Below are 25422 nucleotides of genomic sequence, written 5' to 3'. Positions count from 1 at the left end.
TCAAGCCCCGCATCGGGCTCTGTGCTGATAGCTCAGAGCCTGGAGCCTGCTTTGGATTCTGTGTCTCCCTCCCCTCTGCCTCTCTCCGCTCATGCTCTCTCAAAAATAAATAAATGTTAAAAAAAAATTAATGAATCCCTGAATCTGGGACACCTGGGTGATTCAGTTGGTTGAGTGTCCCACTCTTGATTGCAGTTCAGGTCATGATCCCAAGTTTGTGAGATTGAGCCCCTGTCCGACTCTGCATTGAGCACTAAGCCTGCTTGAGATTCTCTCTCTCCATTTGCCTCTCCTTACTCATGTTCTCTCTCTTTAAAAAAAAAAAAGTAAAAAAACACATTTTTGTAAATTTCAAATGAAAAAAAAAAAAAAAAAAAAATCCCTGAATCTGTCTAGGCAGTGAACTGAGAGTCATCTGCCTGAGACTGAGCAGAAAACATATTGGGAAATTAGAATTGGGGTTGGGGGAGAAGTAATTTAAGACATTTGTATTATAATTTCTTTGGAGTTTTGAAGATCAAGTAAATTTTATTATGACTTTTTTTATTATTTAAAACTCACAAGAACAAAATCTGGTTTCAGATTTTAAATCCTGTGGACTTCAGCTAATTTGTAATAATTAGAAGAACTTGAGATTAAAGTTGTGAGACACACACGGAAGTAGAGAGAACAGTGTAACTCACCTGTGTATTTCTCAGATTAAACAATTATCAACATTTTCCCATATTTGTTTCAACTACTCTTTTTCTTCCTTATTTTTTTGCTTTTTTGTTTTTGGTTGTTTTCTTTTTTTCTTTTTTGTTTTTGCTTTGTTTTGTTCTGGGGGGAATGGGGCTACAGAATTTTTGAGAAAATCCCTGGTATTGTTTTATTTAGAATCATAGGTACTTTCCATAAATTTCACTAAAAAATAGGGCCATTTTCTTACATAACCACAATTCTATTTTCTTTTGTAACAAAATTAATAATTTTTCAGTATCATCTAACATCTTGTTTGTAATAATATTTCTTCAAACATCTTAAAAATATCTTTTGCAGGGGCGCCTAGGTAGCTCAGTCGGTTGAGCGTCCAGCTTCAGCTCAGGTCATGATCTCACAGTTCATAGATCTCAGCCTCGTGTCAGGCTCTGTGCTGACAGCTCAGAACCTGGAGCCTGCTTGGGATTTTGTGTCTCCCTCTCTCTCTCTGTCCATCCCCGCTTGTGCTCTGTCTCTGTCTCTCTCTCAAAAATAAATATTTATATATATATAATATATGTATATATATATAATATATATGTATATATATATATTGCAAATTCATTTGAAACAGGAACCACACAAGGACCACACGTGGTATTTGAATTACATTTTTTAACATTTTTGACTGTTAATTTTTAACATTTTTGACTCTCCCTTTTATATTCATGTCATTGACTTGTGGCTGATATAAGATGGTTCTTCTGTAGAATGTCTTCATTCTGGGTTTGTCTAATTGTTTCCTCTTTGTGCTATTTAACTGTTTCCCTTCCTCTCTCCTCCCACTAAAGTAGAAATTAAACGTTAGAAACTTAGATTCAGGTTCAAGCTTTTTTGTGCGACTAGTTCACATGTTCTCTGTACTTCATAAAGTCTGGTTGTTTGGCTGCGTTGATTTTAAGACTAACAAGTGCAATCAAACAATGGCTATCTGATCCTTCTGTTATAATCATCAACTTTTCTCTTCAAGATTTTGACATCCGTTAATGGTTACTGTTTGAATCGATTACTGCTTTGAACGTCACAAAATGGTGCATTTATAATGCTACTGCCCTACCTATAGTTGCATTTGAAATTCTATAAAACCAACTTACTCTCATCAACTACGCCCCCTTAGTTAACTTGAAATAGTATACAAAACAAGATGTACAAATGTTTAGCTCTTTCTCTCTTTGATAACATTTATCCAAAATTTGAGAAAACAAATTTAAGGCACACATCCTTCACTCAGCAGTTATGCTTCTAGAAATGTTTCCTGTATATAAACTTAGACAAGTGTGGAAAGAAATATGTACAAAGATTTTTACTGTAGGATTTTTTTGTAATATAAAAAATAAATTTATGAAAATAACCAACATATTTCTCAATAAGATATTGCCTAAATAAATTACAATATATTTGTACATAAGAATACAATGCAGCTATTAAAAAGTGTGCTTCTCTTAAGAAACTAAGAAAAGGAACTTCCTGAATTTAATTTACTATCTATTGCAAAGCCACAGCAGTCATCTGATTTCATAAAGGCACTTCACATAGACATCATCTACTATCCCATTTATTCTTTAAAATAGTATTAAAAGCCCTGGACAACATAAGAAAAAGAAATAAGAGATGTAAGAATTGGAAAGGAAAAGACAAAATAACCAATATTGGTGCAGAGAATGAGGGAGTTCAGCAAGTTTGCTCAGTACAAGATCAACATGTAAAAATCAACAACCTCTAAAGCAGCAGCAACCAACTAGAAAATATGCCAGGAAATAGAATACCTTGAACAATAGCGATAAAACTACAAAATGTCTAGCAAATAATCTAACATATAATATATAGAATTTCACGAAATACTGAGTAAAGTAAAGGGCTGTGAATGAAAAACAAGAAAACAAAGGTACTGGTAAATATCAATGAAATCTGAAGTCAACATTTGGATGATGACATAGGTTTGGACTAGGCTCACCATACTGCTCACTGAAACTTCAGTTTCAGCCACAGATTCTAGCTGCTGCCCTATGTTCTGGAACAATGAATAGGGAAGGACAATAAATTTCAGGTGACAAGGCTCTTCGTATATCTGCTCCCAGCTGGCTGAAGAAGGCTTTGTGTTCAAAATCTTGGCTCATCTCATGGAATGCCCATCTGCATATCTGCCATGTGATGGATTTTGTGCTACAAGAGGCAAGTTTCACGAGACATTAATTATACCAGATGGTGATGAAAGACTTAATAGACAACATAAATCTGCTGGAGAAACAAACATCAACAAATCACTTCAGGAAATAGCATCCATCCATATATTATTATGGACAACACTAGTTTTGCCACAGTGGGTATCAGACATCAAAGTTGGCTGGATAGTCATAAATTAAGTTATCCAGAAATCCAGATAGGAAATTCTTATTTTTACAAAATATAAAATCTCAGAAGATTACTTCTAGCAGGAGAAACATATATTATGCCTCAATATTCAAACAGAAATATAACTCAGTGTGATACAGTCATCGTGCAGCTTGCTTGAAACCCTGTGAAAACAGAAAATTGATTAGGAACATACTTGTTACAGGAGCAGGGACCTATTATCTGTGACAGGCTTGTTCTTTTGAATAGGAAATGGTGCTAATGTACAGTAATGAGGTCAAAGTTCTATGGTCAATCCCCTGTGGGACAATTTTTTCTTTTTTGTTTTCAGGTTACATTGTATAATTTGCCCTTAAATAGGACAGAAAGGGGGTGGGAGGAGTAGGAATGGATAAATCTATCTCTATTACTGAAAAGACACTCAAATGACTTATTCTGCAGGTGGCAGATCAGAACGATCTTTAAAATGGAAGACAGCTGGAGCTCTGTTGGTTAACGGTCTGACTTAGGCCCAGGTCATGATCTTAAGGTTTGTGGGTTCAAGCCCCACATTGGGCTCCATGCTGACAGCTCAGAGCCTGGAGCCTGCTTTGGATTCTGTGTCTCCCTCTCTTCCTGCCCCTTCCCCACTTGCACTCTCAAACTCTCTCTCTCTGTCTCTCAAAAATAAATAAACGTTAAAAACTTATTTAAGATTGATTTTAAAAAGAAGTAAATAATAAAACAAAATGAAAGACAGACATTCATTATGAACACAAATGATACTTGTCACTCCTATCAGTGGTGGAAAATGTTAAATATTATTTCAAGCAATGTAACCTGTTGTTTTACACTTGATATGAGATATAGTACTTTAATACCATATGGGATCTAGTAACAACTCAATTCACACTATTTTCCACAGAAAATTGTGTCTTCTTTTGAATTTTCCTAGTTCAGCATTAAACATTAAAAGAACTCACAATAGTAGCTCATGGAGAAGAAATATATTCTGATGATCTTGCTAGCTTTCCCTGGATATTACAAAACATCATACTGCTAGCTCTTTTCCATAACAGACATTAGTACAATATTTTTAACACTTGACTTTCCCATTATGAGTAAAAGAAATAGCTATTAAAAACTTAATAATAGTAATGGTATACTTACTATTACTATTAGTATATAAACACTAGTATATTAAAAGTAATAGTATTTATTATGTTTAGCAATGGTTCATTAATTGAGACAGCTTGAAAATCTTTGTCAGTTTGTCAGAATTGCCACTAATCAAATTTGTCATATGGATATGTTTAAATAAGAAAATTAACACTGAACCTTATAAAACTGAAACTTTGATACTTGAATTTTAGTCATAAATTTTGAGAAAAATAAAGTTACTTTAGAAAAAAATGAATACTTTCTTTAGTCTAAACATCTAGCCCCTGGATATTTATTAGCTGTAGATGGAGAAAATGAAGCATAAGACAGAAGAAAATAAGGAATTACTGCTAACTTCTGGGATAAGCAAGGAAGGTTCTTCCCAGGGGACTCTATGTATCAGGCAGGATAGGCTAATTGCTACAGAAACCCAAGATCTCAGTGGCTTCAGCCACTAAAGGTTGGTTTCCTGCACAGTTCTGCAGGGGCTCTGAATATCACTGCAAATTTTATTAGTCATGTCAAGACTCCCAACCATTCCTTACCAGGGCCATTCTCAGAGTCACACTTGCTGTGGGAAACCTTGAAAAATGAGATAATGTCTTCTCCATGACAAAGCACAGTCTTGCTTCTGCTTCCTATCAACATGGTGAATTCCCCAAACTCAGTGTTCCTTTTCCGTAATGTAGCCCACCACACGTGAAGACATCTCTCACGTGTCCTGTGTTGCATGAACGGAACTTGGGAAGCAAGAATAGATACAAGCCAATATGAAAAAATGGCTACTAGTTTTGCAGGGAATAGAAAGTACTTTGTCTCTGACTCAGAAGTTTTGGGTCTTCTGCCAGGATCCAAGGAACAGTAATAAGTTTACTTGCTATCTTGCAAGTAGAGTAAAATCCTAACACTTCACGATTCTTGACAGGTGGAGATTGGGGCTCTGTCTCATGCAGTCATTCAAGGGACCCAGGCATATTCCATCCAGTGGCTGTTCCAGCCAGAGTCCTTACCTAGATCTAGCTGACGGGTGAGGGAAAGACCAACATGGACTGCATAGGAAGTTTAGGGTACTGGCTTAAAAGTGGCCTATGTAATTTCCATCCACATTCCATTGACTAAAACGCAGTCATATGACCTCACCTTACTACTGGGAAGGCTGAGATATAATTTAAATGTAATTTAACTGTGTGCCCATGAGGAAAAAAAGAAACAGGGCTTGGGAAGGATATAGCAATGTCTCTGCCACAGACCATAACACTGGTGTGATAATGGAAAATATGAAATTATTTTCTCAATGGCAGCTAGTGCCTGCACAAAATAAAATTAACAAACACATCTAGAGTAATGTTTTGTTGTGGAGGAATCAGCATTTCTGCAATACCATGAGATGAGGGCAAGAGTAAGAAGGAAGGTGTAGCATTCTCTATTTTTCTAGAAAATAAAGGAGGCCTACTTATCTTGATCTGAGGCCCTTATCCTATAAAGACTTGAAGCAAAAGTGGAATTAAACTTGCCAATTAAAGGTAACATAGGCTCTCTTATTTTTTAAAAGCCTATTTTAGTTTATCTTCATTTATTTCAGGTAATTGCTCAGTCATTTATTGTCTCCCCTATCAGAGAGTATCTGAGTATAGAGGTGAAGAGAAAAGGATTCTCGGGTCTAGAGCTCTAGGCGAGGTCCAGCATTGTGCTCCTGGCCCTCCCTGAACTCTGTGAGGCCATTTCTCATCCTGCTTGGACACTGGGCATCTTCCTGGTATCTGCTGCTGAAACTCACAGAAGGGAACTTGTAGTCTTTTCTCTATCCTGATCAGATCCTTGTGCTGGTCCCTCAGTGATTTGAACTTGGCCTTGGTAGAATAGAAGAGGAACTGACTCCCTCTACTCTGGTGAGAGCATCCCTCAACCATTCCAATCTGTCACCTGGATGCACCTTGTTGGTTGTTCTTTTTCTTTGACAGGACCTGAAAGCCCAGCCTGTGCCCAGGGAAATGAGGAGAAAGTCCACGTGCTCCCATTTACCTGAACCTTATCTGATTTTGTTTTAGTGTTCCACCCTAGAACTTGACCTGGAATGGGGAAGAAGAAGTCACAGATCTGAACACGTCCCCTTCCTTCTTCCTTTCCACTTACTTCTTTTCCTGGAGATCTCCCATTCTTCCCCATGTCAACTGCAGCCTTCCCACATCACAGCTTGTATTCTCCCTCTTCCTGTGCTCCCTAGTACAATTTTAAGTTTAGACTTCAAGGAGTTTGGAAATAAAGGAATCCTCTTCTCTCTCAACAAATGTTTCCTCCCAAGAGCCTGCTTTTACAAGAGCTCTAAATGCACTCATGCAATAAATAGTGTGTTCTCTGAAGCCCTGAAACCCACTGGTTCACTAGGTGGAAAGTCCCAGAACATTATAATTTAGAGGAAAGGAAAATATATCACTTCACTGTTGCAAATGTATACCTGATACATTCTCACTCTTTAAGGAAAACTGCTAAAAATATTGATAATGTTTCCTTCCCACACATACCTCCAGCATAACTTGTAATGAATATTACCTTGTGGTATTTGGGGATGTCATAGCTTTCCATTCTAGGACAGTGCTAATATCTTGGATGACTTTCAAATCCAATATTACACAATCAAGTTCCAGTAATTACTTCTCTGGTCCTTTTTCTCATATGAGTGTTGAGTAGTATCCATTGTCTTAGAGCCACACTGGGACATTCAATGTGGTTATTTTACGTTTAAAAAAAAAAAAAAGAAGAAAGCCTTTGTCTTATTAGAGTTTTAGTTTGTTTGGGGCCCCTGGGTGGCTCAGTCAGTTGAGCATCTGGCACTTTTTTCAACTCAGGTCATGGTCTCACAGTTAATGGGTTCAAGCCCCTTGTCAGGCTCTGTGCTGACAGCATGGAGCCTACTTAATATTCTCTCTCCCTCTCTCTCTGTGCCTCCCCTGCTCTCTATCTCACTCTTTCAAAATAAATAAATAAAACTTAAAAAAATTAAATAAAAAAGAATTTTAAATTGTTTATGTCAGTATTACAATTAAAAGGGCAAGTTTTCTTGATTACCATTACAATTTTTCAATGAGATTTCTGAAACAAGCCTGCTCTTTGTGTTAAAAGTCTGTCTTTTAAGGTCAGAAAAACTAAGAACTGTCTTAAGTAGACAATCAGGAAATGTAATCATAGAGGTTTGCTATTCTAAACATTCTTCATGAAGAAATTGTTCTTTGTCAGAGTCGGTAGGGTGGTGACACTGGGTACATCACTGCACTGAAGTGTTTCCCTAGATTCAGGTCCCTGTCTTAGGGGAACATGGAATAGGGCACTGGCATTTGGGCAACCTTGGGTCCAAACCCAGGTGTGGAGAGAAAGGAAGAGATGAGGAGTCTTTTAAACTAGTAGTTATACTCAAGTCATGATCCTTGGGTCATGGGATCGAGCCCTGTGTTGGGTTCTGAGCTGAGTGTGGAGCCTGCTTGGGATTCTCTCTCCCTTTTCCACCTTTTCTCACACTCTCCCTCTAAGAAAAACAACAACAACAACAAACCACCACCACCACCACCACCACCACCACCACCACCACCACCACACACACACACACAAACAGAAAAAAACACTAGTAGTTACAGATTCAAAAGCACATCCTGGCTACACCTCTGTCAGATGGACATTAGTTTAGCCACAAACTATGAGGAATATTTTGTACTTACATATCATGAAAACATTTTCTGACAATTACCTAATATCAATGTTCTGATACTTCAGTTTGTCTTTTTAAAAACAGAATAAGCTGCCTTGTGTGTAGTAAGTTTTTTTTCACAGGAACTATTCAAACACAGGTGGTTGAGGTTTATAATTGAAATATGAAAATAGATTCCTTGATAATTTACATTTGACAAGATCTGTGGTCCTGTGGAAACTCAGTCCAAAAGACCAAAGAGACAAAATCAGTCCTTTGAATTTGAGGATGAAAAATTATGTCATTCAAAAAACAGCTTTGCTCTTAAGAATGGAAATATATTTGAGGGGAGGAGCCAAGATGGTGGAACAGCATGGAAGTTTTTTGTGTGTCTCACGTCCATGAAATACATCCAGATCAACACTAAACCATCCTGCACACCTAGAAAACTGACTGGAGGATTAACACAATAATCTGCACAACCTGAACCACAGATTTCAACAGGTACATAGCACAGAGAGGTAAACTTGGGGAGCAAGAAGCCACAGTGGTCAGGGAGGTGCTTTTGCAGGCAAAGAAAGGACAGAGACGGGGGTGGGGGGAGAGAATACGGGAAAAGCACCCCTCCCCAAAAGCAGCTGGAGAGAAAGTAGAAAATTGGAAACAGCTGCAGGGGCTAAACTAAAAAGGGAGAAAGGAGAAAGGAGAAAGGAGAGGGTTTAAATTGCATTAAGACTGTAAACAAGGGGAGTGCAAAGTCTGCAACTCCACAGCTCAATACCTGGCAGTGCTCTGGTGGGACAGGTGAATCCCCAGGAACAGAGTGGGGTCCGGGAGGTTCTCGGGCCACACTGGAAAAAGCGGTTCCACTGCTGGAAGGACATTTGGTAGAGACTGTTGAAGCCACCTGGTCCCAGCAGACCCCAGAAAATGGCCACATTCACTGGTGCTGGAACAAGGTCATTAAGGGTGAAGCCTGGTGCCAGATGTGTGTTGTGATTTTCTGTAATCCCTGAAATGCTGCTGCTACACTATCTCACGAACTTTTTCTGGGGCGCGCTGGCACCTGGCTGCAGTCTCGGGGCACTGGCAGCAGCAGAGTCCAGCAAGCATTCCTGGGTGCAGCCGACATTCGGCCATTGCTCATTCGGCCATTGTTCGGTAAGACCCTCCCACAGAGGGGAAGAACAGATCAAAGCCGCAGTCCTTCAGAAGTAAGGGGATGGGGAAAACAGCCACATCTGAGACAAAACTTGGGAGAGAGCTACTGCCTGGGGCCTGGTCACGGAGAGTGAAAAAGTGGGGAGTGGACGAAAGCTGAACACAGAGGACGGGTGCATGATTGCTGATCGGGGAGAACAGACTGGGTAGCTGGCTGGCGTCATTTTCACTGCTCCTGCACATGCGTGTGCACACACCTATGACCACCGCAACATTCCACCCCAGTAGGCTAGCAGCTCCATCTAGTGGAGAATGGAGCCGCTACACTGAGCCCCGCCCAGTTGGGGCAACCTTGCTCTTCAAGAACACAAGTCTCACTGTCTGCTTAGTTTATGGACTAGAAAGCGCTTCATAGTCTGACTTCTAGGGGAAAAAAAAGTAATTTCAGTCCTATTTCAATCTGTTAGCGGGTCCATCTATTCAATTTTCTTTCTTTTCTTTTTTTCTTTTTCACTTATTTTCTTTTTCTTGAATACAGAAAGAGAACATTTCATTTTTATTTTCAGTGTTTATTAAAAATATTTTCCTTTAATTTTTTACTATATTTTTTACTTTTGTGTAAATATTTTCAAAATCTACTTTACTTCCATCATTTTATTTTAGTCTACTTCAGTGTATTCACTTTTTCAAATTGTCAAACTATTTCCTTTTTTTTTCTTTTTTCTTTTTCATTTCTTTTCTTTGCCTTGAATGCAGAAAGAGAAAAACTTCATTTGTACTTTCAACTTCTACTAAAAATATTTCTCTTTAATTTTTTACTATATTCTTTACTTTTGTGTAAAATTTTCAAGTTCTATTTTACTCCATCATCTCATTTTAGTCTACTTCAGTGTATTCATTTTTTCAAATTCTCAAACGACTTCCTTTCCTCTCCCCCCTGTTTTTCTCTAATCTCTCGAACTACTTTCAACACCCAGACCAAAACACACCTAGGATCTAGCATCATTTATTCGATTTGTGTGTGTGTATGTGTTTAATTTTTAAATTTTAATATATTTTTAATTTTAATTTTTTTTTAATTTTAATTTTTCTACCTTCATAATTCCTTTTCTCCCTTCAGAATGACAAAATGAAGGCATTCACCCCAAAAGAAAGAGCAGGTAGAAACGACAGCCAGGGATGTAACCAACACAGATACAAGCAAGATGTCTGAACCAGAATTTAGAATCACGATAATAAGAATACTAGCTGGAGTCGAAAATAGATTAGAATCCCTTTCTGCAGAGATAAAAGAAGTAAAAAACAGTCAGAATGACATAAAAAATGTTATAAATGAGCTGCAATCATGGACGGATGCCACGGCAGCAAGGATGGATGAGGCAGAATAGAGAATCAGCGATATAGAGGACAGACTTATAGAGAATATGAAGCAGAAAAAAAGAGAGACATTAAGACAAAAAAGCACGATTTAAGAATTAAAGAAATCAGTGACTCATTAAAAAGGAACAACATCAGAATCATAGGGGTCCCAGAAGAGGAAGAGAGAGAAATAGGGGTAGAAGTGTTATGTGAGCCAATCATAGAGGAAAACTTTCCTAACCTGGGGAAAGACACAGACATCAAAATCTAGGAAGCACAGAAGACCCCCATTAGATTCAACAAAAACCGACCATCAACAAGGCATGTCATAGTCAAACTCACAAAATACTCAGGCAAGGAGAGAATCATGAAAGCAGCAAGGGAAAAAAGTCCCTAACCTACAAGGGAAGACAGATCAGGTTTGCAGCAGACCTATCCACAGAAATGTGGCAGACCAGAAAGGAGTGGCAGGATATATTCAACGTGCTGAATTAGAAAAATATGCAGCCGAGAATTCTTTATCCAGCAAGGCTGTCATTCAAAATAGAAACAGAGATAAAAAGTTTCCCAAACAAAAATTAAAGGAGTTTGTGACCACTAAACCATCCCTGAAAAATTGTAAGGGGATTCTCTGAGGGGACAAAAGATGAAAAAAAAGAAAAAAAAAAAAAAGACCAAAGCAACAAAGACTGGAAAGAACCAGAGAACACCACCAGAAACTCCAACTCTACAAACAACATAATGGCAATAAATTCATATCTTTCAGTACTCACTCTAAACGTCAATGGACTCAATGCTCCAATCAAAAGACATAGGGTGACAGAATGGATAAGAACACAAGATCCATCTAAATGCTGTTTACAAGAGACCCATTTTAGACCTAAAGACACCTTCAGATTGAAAATAAGGGGATGGAGAACCATCTATCATACTAATGGTCAACAAAAGAAAGCCAGAGTATCCATACTTATATCAGAAAATCTAGACTTTAAAATAAAGACTATCCAATGGAGTACTACGTGGCAATGAGAAAGAATGAAATATGGCCCTTTATAGCAACATGGATGGAACTGGAGAGTGTTATGCTAAGTGAAATAAGCCATACAGAGAAAGACAGATACCATATGTTTTCACTCTTATGTGAATCCTGAGAAACTTAAAAGAAACGCATGGGAGAGGGGAAGGAAAAAAAAAAAGAGGTTAGAGTGGAAGAGAGCCAAAGCATAAGAGACTCTTAAAAACTGAGAACAAACTGAGGGTTGATGGGGGGGTGGGAGGGAGGGGGGTGGGTGATGGGTATTGAGGAGGGCACCTTTTGGGATGAGCACTGGGTGTTGTATGGCAATCAATTTGACAATAAACTTCATATATTGAAAAAATAAATAAATAAATAAACCAAAAAATAAATAAATAAAATAAAATAAAATAAAGACTGTATCAAGAGATGAAGAAGGAGATTATGTCATAATCAAGGGGTCTATCCACCAAGAAGACTTAACAATTGTAAACATTTATGCGCCAAATGTGGTAACACCCAAATATATGTCAATTAATCACAAACATAAAGAAACTCATCGATAGTAATACCATAGTAGTAGGAGACTTCAACACCCCACTCACAACAATGGACAGATCATCTAATCAAAAAATCAACAAGGAAACAATGGCTTTGAATGACACACTGGACCAGATGGACTTAACATATATTCAGAACATTTCATCCTAAAGCAGCAGAATATACATTCTTCTCCAGTGCACATGGAACGTTCTCCAGAATAGACCATATACTAGGACACAAATCAGCCCTAAGTAAGTATAAAAAGATTGAGATCATACTGTGCATATTTTCAGACACAACACTATGAAACTCGAAACCAACCACAAGAAAAAATTTGGAAAGGGATCAAATACTTGGAGACTGAAGAACATCCTACTAAAAATGAATGGGCTAACCAAGAAATTAAAGAGGAAATTAAAAAGTATATGGAAGCCATTGAAAATGATAACACCACAACCCAAAACCTCTGGGAAGCAGCAAAGGCGGTCATAAGAGGAAAGTATATAGCAATCCAGAACTTCCTAAAGAAGGAAGAAAGATCTGATACACAACCTAATCTTACGCCTCAAGGAGCTGGAAAAAGAACAGCAAATAACCCCAAACCAGCAGAAGATAGGAAATAATAAAGATTAAAGCAGAAATTAATGCTATCAAAACCAAAAAAACAGTAGAACAGATCAATGAAACCAGAAGCTCGTTCTTTGAAAGAATTAACAAAATTGATAAACCACTGGCTATTTTGATCAAAAAGAAAAAGGAAAGGATCCAAATAAATAAAATCAAGAATGAAAGAGAAGAGATCACAACCAACACAGCAGAAATAAAAACAATAATAAGAGAATATTATGAGCAATTATATGCCAATAAAATGGGAAATCTGGAAGAAATGGACAAATTCCCAGAAACATATACACTACCAAAACTAAAACAGGAAGAAATAGAAAATTTGAACAGACCTATAACCAGTAAGGAAATCAAATTAGTAATACAAAATCTGCCAAAAACCAAGAGTCCAGGGCCAGATGGCTTTCCAAGGGAATTCTACCAAACATTTAAGGAAGAGTTAACACCTATTATCTTGAAGCTGTTCCAAAAAATAGAAATGGAAGGAAAACTTCCAAACTCTTTCTATGAAGTCAGCATTACCTCGATTCCAAAACCAGACAGATACCCCACTAAAAAGGAGAACGATAGACTAATTTCCCTGATGAACATGGATGCAAAAATCCTCAACAAGATATTAGCCAACCAGCTCCAACAATACATTAAAAAAAATATTCACCACAACCAAGTGGGATTCATACCTGAGATGCAGGGCTGGTTCAATATCTGCAAAACAATCAATGTGATTCATCACATCAAGAAAAGAAAGGACAAGAATCATATGATCCTCTCAATAGATGCAGAGAAAGCATTTGACAAAATACAGCATCCTTTCTTGATAAAAACCCTCAAGAAAGTAGGGATAGAAGGAGCATACCTCGAGATCATAAAAGCCATATATGAATGACCCAACGCTAATATCATCCTTAATGGGGAAAAACTGAGAGTTTTTCCCCTAAGGTCAGGAACAAGATGGGGATGTCCACTCTCACCACTGTTATTCAACATAGTATTAGAAGTCTTAGCTTCTGCAATCAGACAACACAAAGATATAAAAGGCATCAAAATCAGCCAGGAGGTAAAATTTTCACTCTTCACAGATGACATGATACTCTATATGGAAAACCCAAAAGATTCCACAAAAAAACTGCTGCTAGAACTGATTCATGAATTCAGCAAAGTTGCAGGATATAAAATCAATGCACAGAAATCAGTTGCATTCCTATACACCAACAATGAAGTGACAGAAAGAGAAATCAAGGAATCAATCCCATTTACAGTTGCACCAAAAACCGAATAAATCTAACCAAAGAGGTAAAAAATCCGTATACTGAAAACTATAGAAAGCTGACGAAAGCCCTTGAATAAGACACAAAAAAAATGGAAAAAGATTCTGTGCTTCTGGATAGGAAGAACAAATATTGTTATAATGTCAATACTATCCAAAGCAATCTACATATTCCATGCAATCCCTATCAAAAAACACCAGCATTCTTCACAGAGCTAGAACAAATAATCTTAAAATTTGTATGGAACCAGAAAAGACCCTGAATAGCCAAAGCAATCTTGAAAAAGAAAGCCAAAGCAGGAGGCATTACAATCCCAGACTTCAAGCTATACTACAAAGCTGTAATCATCAAGACAGTATGGTACTGGCACAAGGACAGACACTCAGATCAATGGAGCAGAATAGAGAACCCAGAAATGGACCCACAAACGTATGGGCAACTAATCTTTGACAAAGCAGTAAAGAATATCCAATGGAATAAAGACAGTCTCTTCAGCAAGTGGTGCTGGGAAAACTGGCAGCGACATGCCAAAAAATGAACCTGGACCACCATTCACAAAATAAAATGGTGAATGAACACCATTCACAAAAACAAACTCAAAATGGATGAAAGACCTAAATGTAACACAGGAAGCCATCAAAATCCTAGAGGAGAAAGCAGGCAAAAACCTCTTTGATCTTGGCCGCAGCAACTTCTTACTCAACACGTCTCCGGAGGCAAGGGAAACAAAAGCAAAAATGAACTACTGGAACCTCATCAAAATAAAAAGCTTCTTCACAGAGAAGGAAACAATCAGCAAAACTCAAAGGCAACTGACAGAATGGGAGAAAATATTTGCAAACAACATATCAGATAAAGGGTTAGTATCCAAAATCTATAAAGAACGTATCAAACCCAACACCCAAAAATCAAATAATCCAGTGAAGAAATGGGCAAAAGACATGAATAGACACTTCTCCAAAGAAGACATCCAGATGACCAACCGACACACGAGATAATGCTCAACATCATCAGGGAAATACAAATCAAAACCACAATGAGATACCACCTGACACCTGTCAGAATGGCTAACATTAACAACTCAGGCAACAACAGATGTTGGCGAGGATGCAGAGAAAGAGGATCTCTTTTGCATTCTTTGTGGGAATGCAAGCTGGTGCAGCCACTCTGGAAAATGGCATGGAGGTTCCTCAAAAAACTAAAAATAGAACTACCCCACAACCCAGCAATTGTACTACTAGGCATTTATCCAAGGGATACAGGTGTGCTGTTTCGAAGGGACACACGCACCCCCATGTTTATAGTAGCACTATCAACAATAGCCAAAGTACGGAAAGAACCCAAATGTCCATCGATGCATGAATGGATAAAGAAGAGGTGGCATATATATATGGATGTATATATGGACTAATGGAGTATTAGCTGGCAAACAAAAAGAATGAAATCTTGCCATTTGCAACTATGTGGATGGAACTGGAGTGTAATAAGCTAAGTGAAATTAGTCAGAGAAAGAAAAAAATCATATGACTTCACTTATATGAAGACTTTAAGAGACAAAACAGATGAACTTAAAGGAGGGAAACAAAAATAACATAAAAACAGGGAGGGGGACAAAACAGAAGAGACTCATAAATATGGAGAATAAACTGAGGGTTACTGGAGGGGTTGTGAGAGGGGGGATGGGCTAAATGGGTAAGGGGTACTAAGGAATCTACTTCTGAAATCATTGTTGCACTATATACTAACTAATTTGGATGTAAATTTAAAAAAATAGAAAATAAAATTTAAAAAATGGAAATATATTCAATAATTGGGAAGTACTTTTATTGATTCACTTACACATTTTTCTACTTTATAACTTCCACAACAAAATTATCAAACACCTCGGCTTTCACAAGGAGTATCAGCAAGACGTTACTTTACATGTAGTCAGTAAAAGACCATCAGATTTTTTTCCACATCTGCTGAGCATTCACAGTAATTTCTATTTTAGCAGCTTCCAATGATCTAACATGGAATAGAAGTCACTGCACATTTTTCTTCTGAAAAAATTATAAATATCCAAAATGTTGCTGATTCAGGAGAACTGCAGATGCCCTCAAACCTTCCTACATTTTTGCATATCCCTCACCCAACTCCTAGTCCAGACACTGCCCCCCACCCCACTCACTACCTTGATGCCCTGCAGTGAGTAACACCAGTCATTTCTTGTTCTTGTTGCTTTGTGGTCTATAGTAGGCACCCCAGGGGAGAAGCACTTATTTGTTCTATACTTGCCTTTTCTGTCCTTTTCTTGTGACAAAAGAGGAAGCAATATAAAAGAATATTAAAATAAAAAAATAGGGGTGCCTGGGTGGCTCAGTTGGTTAAGCATCTGACTTTGGCTCAGGTCATGATCTTGCAGTTCATGGGTTAGGTTCTAGCCCCACATCAGGTTCTGTGCTGACAGCTCAGAGTCTGGAGCCTGCTTTGGATTCTGTGTCTTCCTTGCCCTCTGCCCCTACTCTGCTCATGCTTTGTCTCTGTCTCTCAAAAATAAATAAACATTAAAAAATATATTTAAAAAAACTTTTTAACGTTTATTCATTTCTTGAGAGACAGAGAGAGACAGCACGAGCAGGAGAGGGGCCGAGAGGAAGACACAGAATCGGAAGAAGGCTCCAGCCTCTGAGCTGTCAGCACAGAGCCTGATGCAGGGCTCAAACTCACAAACTGCAAGATCATGACCCAAGCTGAAGTCAGACGCTTAACAAACTGAGCCACCCAGGCACCCAACATTTAAAATTTTTTTAAATAAAAAACAGGAGCAGCTGTGGTCATTCATGTTGGTAAAATGGAGCCATAGAGCTTTGTTGCAATGGCATTATTGCAATGAACTCAGAGAGTTTAAATTGAAATGATAGTTTTTCTAAAACTAGCTATGTGACTTTGGGGAAAATAATTCATTTTTCTGTGTTTCATGGAGAACATGACACAAAAATTGAGGAGAGTAAAATCCTTCTCTCACAGTATTGTTGTGAAAATTAAAAAGTTAACAGATAGATAGGGGCACCTGGGTGGTTCAGTTGGTTTAGTGACCAACTCTTGATCTTGGTTCAGGTCATGGTCTCCTGGTTTGTGAGATCAAGCCCTGTGTCAGGCTCCACACTGAGCATAGAGCCTGCGTGAGATTCTCTCTCCATCTCTTTCTCCCCTCCCCTGCATCAAAGTAAATAAACAAAATTTATTTAAAAAGTGAATAGAGGGGCGCCTGGGTGGCGCAGTCGGTTAAGCGTCCGACTTCAGCCAGGTCACCATCTCGCGGTCCGTGAGTTCGAGCCCCGCGTCGGGCTCTGGGCTGATGGCTCAGAGCCTGGAGCCTGCTTCCATTCTGTGTCTCCCCCTCTCTCTGCCCCTCTCCTGTTCATGCTCTGTCTCTCTCTGTCCCAAAAATAAATAAACGTTGAAAAAAAAATTAAAAAAAAAAGTTAATAGATACAAAGCATTCAGAGTAGTGTCTATATATAACAAGCATAATATAAATGTCAGCTATTTTTGCTGTGTTTTTTTCAGGTAGGAAAAAAAGGACAACCAGCATGAAGCTGATGTCCTACCTTCTATTATGATTTCAGTGTATTTCTTGTGATTTGGTCTTCAGGAAAACTAGTGACTCACTCAATTCACCTTGAGGTACTCACGTTCCCTTTTCAACGATTGCATTTTCTTAGAGCTACCCATCAGCCAATTGAGGCAATTATTATATGACCCCTTAGCTTTCTTTACATTTACAGTTTGACATCCCTAAAACCCACCTCTTATATTTTCATAGTAAATGGAGGATTATAATATTTATACCCTAAGGTTACAGCCCACAAATTTAACTCTAATAACACTGTATAAGCCAGGAACTGTCCAAATTACAGTCAACAAATAATAACCAAGAATGTTAATGCTAATAGAATTAGTTTGACAACCCCAAGAAAATATTTAAAAAATATAATTTATATGTCTAAACTCCATGAAGAAATATTCTAAGAAATACTTAAATTTTCATACACTGGGAAGCTAATCCATGTGAAATACGATAATGCCCAATTAGGCAGGATTTTTTAAAACTGGCCATTTAAAGTTCCAAAATTCTTTTCTCTTTAGATAAACCCAGGTGTTCAATTTGGTCAGCATTTCCATTGTTCTAGGAAGAGACCTGAAGGCTCCATATCTCCCAGGTTTTCCACAGGAATGCTAACTGGCAGTGACAAGTAATAGCAGCTGAAAAACAAGTCTCCCAATGGACTGTGAGAGTCTTCAGTTCCTTCTTCCCCTGGCACCTGCACAGAAGAATGGCCCCTTTGCACTACGTGAGTCTCTAGGTTCTTACATATTTGACTGATGACCTGAGAACAATCCATGATGTCCTACCAATCTGAGCAAATGGGGTACTAAGCAATTACAATGATTGAAGGAGATAAATGTTATCAGAAAGCCATAGAAGCCAAGAGAAGACAGGGGTCTGAGCAAAGCAGAGTGGTAAACAGTGTCCAGAGCTGCTGAGACTAAACATTGCTCAAGATGCTTTTTAATCATCTCTTGGATCTATGGTTTAGGTCATCCACCTTGTAAGCACAGTTTCCGGGGAAAGGTAAAGGTGGAATCAGATTTCCACGGATGGAAGAATGAATAGCAAGTGAGGATGTAAAGAGAGCAAAATAGGGCACTTGGATGGCTCAGTCGGTTAAGCATCCAACTCTTGATTTCGGCTCTGGTCATGATCTCACAGTTTGTGAGATCGATCCCTGCATCGGGCTATGTGTTGAAAGTGTGGAGCCTGTTTGGGATTCTCTCTCCCTCTCTCCCACTCACGTTCTCTGTCTCTCTCTCAAAATAAATTTTTTTTTAATAAAATTAAAATTTAAATTTTTTAAAAAGAGAGCAAAGTATATTACTTTCTCAAGAAGTTTGTTTGACGAAGGGAGGCCCAGTAGCTAAAGACCGACCTAGGGAAGAGGGGGAACAAGTTTATATGTTAAGAAGAAAAACAAATAGAGAGAAAGCTTGAAAATAAAAGGGATGGGCTAGAATTAGGGAGAGTTTTAGGAAGAAACTAATGGATGAGATTTACAATTCAGCAAAGGGACTGGCCAGAGAAAGAGGAGGGCTCCCCCCATCCTCTGGCAGAGTGGGGAGCAGTATATAAAGTTTTAAAAAGCTATTGAGAGGAAGGGGAAAGGGAGCCGGTCAGAGACAGGATGAGGTCTACTATGTAATGCTCGTTGTCCAGCTCACATTGTTCCAACACCAGTTTGCAAGAAAATGGGAGACGGCTAGCCTGGTCCAGAGTTGGGATCTTGTCAGGTGGAGTGGCAAGAAAACAGATTTCAAATTTTCCTAGCCAGTCACACAATTGTGTAATTCCTAGAAATCAATGTCTTTTCTGTATGTGTGTGTATGTATACATAGTTAGGAATAGATCTCCTAGTAGTTCTCTTTCTCTGGTAGGTCCCTGACTGATACAGACATTAGTAGCTTATCCAAGGGCACACTGCTGGTAGGTGGTAGAGCCACTCTCCTGACGTGGGCAGTCTGGGCCTTGAACCAATGTTCTTACCCGCCTCCCCACTCTGCCTCTCCTGTAATTTCCAGTCATTAGCGGTCTAATTAAATATTCAGGACTTGGTCCTGAGGGAAAAAAACAAAGAGAAAAAAAGACAAATCACACCTGAATGAAGAGGAACACAGTATAAATGAGTTCATTGAGTGTAGGGATATGCAGAATAGGAAGAATAGCATTAGACCCTAGAGGAGAGATTTTGGGTTATGCCAGGAAATGAAAATGAAGAATGTGTATTTGCTTAGAAGAGGAGAAGAGCATTCCGTGTGGAGTGTATGACACATGCAGAAACCCAAAGCAAGTCACGTAGAACATGGCTATGGCAAGCCTCCAAAATGAAAGTTAGTGAGCAAAGAACATGAAATCTGTATTACATATCAATTGCTGCATAACAAAGTGAGAGCTGGAATCAAGTGAAAACTCAGTCTCACACATGCCTGGCAATTATGCGGTGTCTTCACATTAGCTTTTTGAGCTTCTCCAAAACATGGTGGCCAGATCCCAAGGCCGAGTATTGAGAGGGAGAAAGAGAGACAGTCAGACAGACAGACAGAACTGACCTTCTTATGATGAAGCCTCAGAAGTCGGGTAATATCTCCTGTACTTCTTTACTCCTTTAATTCTATTTCCAATTTCAAGTGAAAAGCAACAGGGAAAGGCGAGGTGTGGAGAGCATGTGGAACATGAAATATTGCAATGTTAATTTTGGAAAATACAATATCCCACATGATAACTCATGGCAGATTAGTCCCAGTGTGAGCTGATCCATTATCTCTTTTAAATGCTTCCTGATAAAAACTTGGTGGGGGAGGGGGAAGGCTGTATCACTCTCCTGGTTGTTTACAGAACCTTCATTCAACATTCTTCAAAAAGCGGCCTAGCTTTTTTTTTTTTTTTTAATGCTTTTATTTATTTTTGAGACAGAGAGAGACAGAGCATGAGCAGGGGAGGGGCAGAGAGAGGGGGAGACACAGAATCCGAAGCAGAGTCCAGGCTCTGAACTGGCAGCACAGAGCCCGACGTGGGGCCCGAACTCACGGACCACGAGATCATGACCTGAGCTGAAGTCTGACGCTTAACCGACTGAGCCACCCAGGCGCCCCATTGGCCTAGCTTTTAAATCAAACCATTTAACTTCACACCTCGACCTCAGAGACCTGTAACACATAAGCACTTTCTGTTGATGTTCTGTGATATCACTAGTGAAGGGGAGAAAGCTCCGAGCTGAGCAAGTGAGCACAGCAGTATGGCCAACACCCAGCTCCTCTGTAGACAGGACTTGGAGCCAGGAGGAAGCAGGTAAGGTAGTTCCCATTTGACCTAGAAAATGACTTCCATTTATTGCAGAAGCATAAACAGAATCTGAACACATATGTTAATTATTTTTCCTATGGAGGGCACATGAGCCTGGGTTTTCCACTCTCATCACCTGGTACCATGATGGCATCATCACCTTCATACAAATGAGGCTTAAAGACACAACAGGCTTTTCAATCCAAGGATGCATGACTTTTTGCTCTGGTCTGAGGCTGTTGTCTTATGATTCACAAGGTTTCCTTAAATGCAGTTTCTTCACCTTACATGAATTGAATCCTGGCTAGCTGCGTCCCTCCATCCTGCATCTGTGTACTTGGTCTTAACTTTGTTTCCAGGACTTTCTGTCTGACTCTCCTAACTGAAGTCACTGACTTTTTCATGTATTTCCTGACAGCAATAAATGAAGTTTTCCCATCGATTTTTGGATTAAATTATTTTTTCAATACCCCCAACAAGCTGCATTGATTGAGTCAGGTTTTTTTTTTATTAATTATTTCTACCAACTACTTATGTCCTAATAATCTAATATTGAGAATATGGGAGTTTTTAGAGAACTGACAGAAAGAAACTGTTAGGAAGTTTCTGGAAACAAGATAGAAATCAAAGGAAATAAGTAAACGTACTGTGAAAACTATAAAACACCACTATTCAAATAATCACATACATATGTGCATGCAAACATATATATATATATATATATATATATATATACACACACACACACACACAAATGTATATATGAAACTTCTCTGTTTTTTGTAAACTTGTAAAAACATTTATTAAATACAATAAAACCTTGGATTGTGAGTAACTTGTTCTGTGAGTGTTCTGCAAGACGAGCAAACATTTCTAATAAATTTTAACTTGATAAATGAGCGATGTCTTAACAATACGAGTAGTAAGTGATGCCGAATGTCACATGATCACCACTGAACCAAAGGTTCTTGAAATTTGCTTTTGATATACAAGTGCTTTGGATTACAAGCATGTTTCTGGAACAATTATGCCCATAAACCAAGGTTTTACTGTACTTACTATGTAAGGGATGCAGTGATTGCAGGCACCTTCTGATAGTTGAAGTAGAGGAAGCCAGGAACACTAGGAGAGAGTAGTAGGAGCTAATTAGATAGGGTGGCAGGGAACAATTCATATAGAATTTTGCAGGATTTTAACTGCATTCTAAATTTAATGAGATGTCAGTGCAGGGTGGTAGAACAAATGGAGAGAGCTTGACTGGAGATCTGTATTCTAGATATTTCTAATACAATTGTACCTGATTTGTTATTATTTAAGTTTTCTCTGTATTTGTTCAGGACTCCCCAGGGTTTTTGAACACTTGTACTTGAGACTAGTTTTGAATATCTTTCCCTAAAAACTACACCAAAGGATGAACTTACTGACAGAAGACTGGTCTGGGGTGACCTGAAAACCCCATCCAGGCATATAATTGGATATATTATGCTTTGGGAACCTTCATATGTGGGGAGCAGGGCATGTAGCAAAAGTTCCAATCTAATCCCCTCGTAGGTATTGCCCACAACTGGTGAGTGGTGTCTTTCATGTCCTCAACTGGGAAACACATCTCTTACCACCTCCATTTCAGGGCTGGCATCTGTACAGAATCAAAAGCAAGAAAGACTTACATTTTAACAGTTGATTCAGCATGTAGATCTCTTACTCATCCTCCATTTTACTTACTTATCATTCTCTAATAATGAATTGTGTCAAATTCTTTGTTAGTCAAATTTTCCTAATTTGTTATTTTTCTATTTTTTAAACTTTGCCTTCACGGTTAAACACACACACACACACACACACACACACACACACACACACACACCAAAAAACAGTTGACTAGGAATGAAAGATTGTTCAAAATGCTCATAATATGTATTAGTATACATGTGTTTAAAAATGTGACAGGTAATTAGTTTTCCATAATGTAGGATTCTGGAAAGCTAGTTTACAATGAATAATGTATCTGGAAGAGCACAGCCATTAGTCTGAACCTCTAGGGCTTTTCAGTTTCAAAAGAGAAAATATATTCTGTATATAATTGCATGGCATTTTCAGTGGCTGCAGAAATACCAGTAACTAAGTACCTTTGATTATAATATTAACAAAAATTTGGCAAGGTACTTAGCAATTTTTAGTAAATGCAATACATTCATAACTAGCAGGATATTATAAGTATTCCTAAACTGGTCTTTAAATATTAAAATGAACATCTTTCTAATCCTTCTTTGACTCTAATCTAGAAGTAGAAATTCAAATTTTGCTGAGAAGAGAAGATTCCCACACCAGCCTGAAGGATTAACATCATGCCAAATATACGAAGGAGTCTGTAGGGGAAGTTTAAGAGAGCTTCTCTCTGTGTCATATAACCAAAATGGAATGTTTCCTGAGGCGTCAAACTGTGATAAATTATCTGTTCCAGAATGCTTAAAAAAATAAAATTATGCACTGATTTTAGTTAATGATGTACTCCATTGTTCTTCCTCAGTTCTCTGGGGCGTATCTCATAACCTAGGGAAAGAAACAGGCATGAAGCAATTAATTACAATAGAGTCAGATACTTTCAGTAGTAGAAGAAACAAAGTAGAAACCAATCCTGATTTTCCTATTCTAGTTTCAGTCCTTTGACTGATGTGCAGGAGGTCACTGTATCCAAGATAGGGCTTCCTGAAACATAGTGAGATGTATAGTATGTGTAAGGCCATGGAGATGAATTGGTGTAAGTAGCCATGCTGGGTAGAGCCTATAGATATTTTTAGCTGGGTGGTATGCATATATACAGGTTATCTGGGGTTCATGAAGTTACCTCCCCAGTTTGTAGGCATTGGCTTCTGGTTTATAAAAGAGCAATTCTGTATTTACAAAGTGGCAATTCAGTCACATCTGGAGTTAGGATTCTGAGGACTATGTACAGACAGATCTTATTTAACAACCAAGATTTTTTAACTTCTGCCCATTGGATCACCTGCAGCTAGGCCAGGTACCCCCATGTTGGATAGAGAGTTTCCCATGGCTGCAACAAGAGGCCTGGTCACTGGCCCCTCCAAGTACTTTCTAACCTTGGCAATGAATTCAGAGGCCATCCCTTCTCTACATCCTGGGAACTGAGCTATATAGAGGTTAGGCATACATTTCTTCCTGTGTGTAAATCCTCTCACTTCTTAGCTCCTTTCTCTCTGATGACGGTGCTCTGTGTACTATATACTAACCACCTACAACCAGGGAGAGAGAAAGGGGCCAGCCTAACATGGCAAAAATCCTCAGGCTTCACATAACACATCTTCTGATCTGTGGTCTGGCACCTCTTATTAATTATCTGAAAGAACAGCTGAGTGGAGGGAGTCTTACTGTTTGCCCTAGAACCTTGAACCCTTGAAGAGTAGGTTGATCAGAGTTTTGGTTTTTGTTTATTTTTTAAATTGTTCAAAATAAGGCTCAAGGAAAAACTGGCTTGCTCAAGAACACGGAGAGTTGACAACAGTCATTTACTCAAGTATTCAAAAATTATTTATTGAGGGGCGCCTGGGTGTCTCAGTTGGTTAAGCGTCCAACTTTGGCTCAGGTCATGATCTGGTGGTTCGTGAGTTCAAGCCCTGCGTCGGGTTCTGGGCTGACAGCTCAGAGCCTGGAGCCTGCTTCAGATTCTGTGTCTCCCTTTCATTCTGCCCCTCTCCAGGTTGTGCTCTGTATCTCTCTCTCTCAAAAATAAATAAACATTAAAGAAAAAGAAATATTCAAAAACTATTCATTGAGTACCCACAACCCTATTTTTGAAACTTTAAGATGTATATTTCTTACACATTTTGAAATTTCTGAAATCAGGGTCGGTCTTAGAGTTGTTGTCTACTAGGCTTTGACTACCATAAGCACCAAAACTTGCACACTGAATGTCACCTTCTGGGAAGAAAATCTCAAAGACAATAATGAAGCGATCTTTCAAGAAATACTGCTTCACTGACACTCTTGATGGCACAGACAATGGTAAGGTGTGGGAAATACGGTATACTGGCAACGTGTCATTGAATATTAATACTGAAAACTTGCACTTCAAGTTGTTTCAAGAATAGCTTAACCAGGGTGCATGGGTGGCTCAGTTGGTTGAGTGACTGACTTCGGCTCAGGTCATGATCTCACAGTTTGTGGGTTCGAGCCCCACGTCGGGCTCTGTGCTGACAGCTCAGAGCCTGGAGCCTGCTTCGGATTCTGTGTCTCCTTCTCTCTCTGTTCCTCCCCGCTCATGCTCTGTCTCTCTCTGTCTCACAAATAAACATTAAAAAAAAAAAAAAAGAATAGCTTAACCGATTTATTTTGCTTATATTCTCATTTTTAGAGTGTGTACACTAATATATATGATAAATCTATGGTCTTTCTAAGTAAATCTAAAAGAGCTTCTCAGGAAATTAAAACAAAAAGTCTAAAATGACAAGACAGCATGTGCCATAGTTTAAATGGCAGCATTTTTAAATTCTGACATACAGGAAGTGATGGTGTATCTTACAATTGATGTCATCTTAGATTCAATGACATATGGTATATTCCTGACTCTCTTCTAGATGCTGACTGTTCAGCCATAAAGAAAGACAGATAACACCTCCGAAGCTTAAATTCTAAGAGGATAATCAAA

The 25422-nt window shown here is 38.6% G+C and overlaps 1 long non-coding RNA gene across 4 annotated transcripts; it reads right to left on the bottom strand.

Annotated features, from left to right (window-relative positions):
* Nucleotides 1–1333: 1333 nt before the first annotated feature.
* LOC121038819 (uncharacterized) lies at nucleotides 1334–24384 on the bottom strand. 4 transcript variants are annotated; one of them, XR_005794525.1, is made up of 3 exons: nucleotides 21819–24384; nucleotides 20027–20088; nucleotides 1334–2901 (listed from the first exon to the last, which is right to left on the bottom strand). It is a non-coding gene; the product is annotated as an uncharacterized LOC121038819 (long non-coding RNA). The 4 variants fall into 4 exon arrangements; XR_005794528.1 differs by lacking the exon at nucleotides 1334–2901 and adding an exon at nucleotides 3748–4970; XR_005794527.1 differs by lacking the exon at nucleotides 1334–2901 and adding an exon at nucleotides 18699–19534.
* Nucleotides 24385–25422: the final 1038 nt, after the last annotated feature.

The sequence above is a fragment of the Herpailurus yagouaroundi genome, unplaced genomic scaffold (assembly GCF_014898765.1).
Source record: "Herpailurus yagouaroundi ecotype Mexico unplaced genomic scaffold, PumYag 166, whole genome shotgun sequence".
Taxonomy (NCBI): domain Eukaryota; kingdom Metazoa; phylum Chordata; class Mammalia; order Carnivora; family Felidae; genus Herpailurus; species Herpailurus yagouaroundi.
The sequence above is the reverse complement of the archived record's forward strand: the minus strand, read 5'-3'. Positions and strand labels throughout refer to the sequence as shown.